The sequence below is a fragment of the Triturus cristatus genome, chromosome 4_1, assembly GCF_964204655.1.
Source record: "Triturus cristatus chromosome 4_1, aTriCri1.1, whole genome shotgun sequence".
Lineage (NCBI taxonomy): Eukaryota > Metazoa > Chordata > Amphibia > Caudata > Salamandridae > Triturus > Triturus cristatus.
Window position 1 is genome coordinate 221,845,964 of NC_140585.1, and position 2,352 is coordinate 221,848,315.

A 2,352-nucleotide genomic window follows, 5' to 3' on the forward strand; every position below is an offset into this window, starting at 1 on the left:
GGCTGATGTAGTGATTGCATTTCTGACTTTTTTGACAATTTCCAAAGAATTCTAAGAGTACGTCTGGTAACCTGTGACTGTCGCATATTCACGTAAGTTTTCACAAGGGTGAACCTTTTCACATACAGACATGTCAAATTAAAAAAATCCAGTGTTATTAATTCATTTATGTTTCTCCACAGGAAAAGTAATTTTCCTGTGGAGATGATATATAATTTCTTGTAATCCCCCCAGTTTTGGGATGTTGCTTTCCCTTTCCAACATGAAAACCTATTGACTTCTACCCTCAATATTCAGGGAGGGAAAACACCAGTAGAGCCCTTATAAAAAGGTTATGAATAGCAGAAACCCATATCTTTGTGGATGTTCACCATCTAATGCAGGTGTGTCCTTACAGACTAGAGTGCTTGTAAGAGGGTTTGCTCACAGAGAAATTTCAGGACACGGGCTTGCTAGTACAATTTTCTGCATTAGCAAATCTATTTACTAGTGCGAAATCGCATACTGTGAACCTGCAATGAGGATTTACACTCTTATGTTAATCTGTTACCCCCACCAATGTACAACTGAAGGGAACAAATACATTGTGTATTGGGCCCTGTGCTATTAGCTCACACTAGATCATGTCCTCAATCTTCTCATTGTTCTAGTATTTCAGAAACATTTGTTCTGCTCTATTTATCCAAGGTTTTGGTTTTCTTTTCCTAGGAAGTTTACATTTAGGATTCGATTCTATGCACTCAGATCTACTGTGGCCATAGCTAACTCTTCCTTTCTATATCTCTTAGAGAAATTGTGAGAGATCCCCGGCCTCTTCTTTTCTGCCATCTCGCTCAAACCAATGAACTATATTTAACAACTCAGATTTTCATTGATCTCTGCTCTTTGTTTCACTAGACATTTTGACCCCCTTTACAAATACGTTGACTGCATCATTTAGCAAATGTTTCTTATAGAGTAGAAAGCGCCCGAATCTGACATAAAAAGCTTGTTGACATTTCTCACTGGCATTAGGGAGCTCCCTCTCTAGATTATCATACATCTCTTTCTGGTAGGTTGTTGGTTATTCTCTCCATACATTTCGGCTAAGCCAATTTTAACAAAGACACAAAATGGAGCCAATTGAATGGCACATTTGTAAGCCTGGATCCCTGCTGCTATAGATTTTTCTGATGACACATTCTTTGCATTTACATCCTTTGTGAGTTGTCTCTGGTAGAAGCTGCCCAGGTCTTTAGGAAGAAGAGAATAATCTCCATCCATGGAAATGGCTTTCTCTAGATTGTCATAGAATCCTTTAAAATATTGTGGTAGAAAGACTTGTGCCACTTTCTTCAGGACATTTGGATCGCGATTGTTCTGCAACACATCTTCTGCAAGTTGCTGTGCTTGACCGAAGTCTGCATACTTAAGCAGCTGAGCCAGGTAGACCTTACACTCATAACTGATTGGCTCTTGATGGATGACTTCCTTAAGTTTCGAAATAGTTTCTTCTTTTAGTTCTCTGCCTGCACCATAGCGTGTTGCCACTGCATAAAGCGCTATAGCCAGCCCATCACTACATTCCACATTTTTGGGGGTTTCTGACAATGCTTCCTGGAAACAGCTTGCTGCCCGCTCTCTGTTTCGAAAACCAACTGCCATTAGGGACCAACCAATCATTCCACTAATCCCAGGAATAGTTGGTGGCATCCTTATTCTGCCCAATGCCCTCTCCCCATACTCTACCTATTTGAACTGCATTTTATTAATCTCCTGTTCTATGCCTTCTAACCCCCCCTGTGTTCTTGCCTTGCTGACCTGTGCTTCTCCTCCTCCCTTCCAAAATACTGCTTCTGTTGTTAGTACTGAAAATGTAACCATTTCCTTTCTCATAATCCTTCCTGCCTGCAACATACACCTAATCTTTGTGCTGTACATCTCTTCCTCCTTTTCCTCCCCATCTAATCTTCCCCACCGACTGCATTCCTTCACCCCAGGCGCACCTCACGCTTATATCATTCTTTCTATTACAGGATCTCCTTTGAAGGTCGAGCGTAAGCGTATGACCTCTTGTATACTTTAGTATACATATATCTCTGTGAGCCAAATGCCATTCCTTGCTTCTCATTTGTTTCTTTAAAATGTCCTTTAAAAGTCCTTGCTTACTAGTGGTCAGTCCTGCTTCTTTGTCCCTCCTTTTTCCTCCAAGGAGCAGGGACTTAGTACAATATAATTATACTTTGTTCTGTTGATCTGCTTGTGAGGGGACTATTTTATTAAGTTTTCAACCTCTTGTTACACTGTGGGTGCTCAGACATAACTGATTACATTTTATTGCAGCATTCTTGGCTGCTGGCTGAAGAGTTGGAA

At 40.6% G+C, this 2,352-nt stretch overlaps 1 pseudogene; it reads right to left on the reverse strand.

The window, feature by feature from the left end:
* Nucleotides 1-784: 784 nt before the first annotated feature.
* On the reverse strand, nt 785-1,692 carry LOC146854123 (antiviral innate immune response effector IFIT1-like; annotated as a pseudogene).
* Nucleotides 1,693-2,352: the final 660 nt, after the last annotated feature.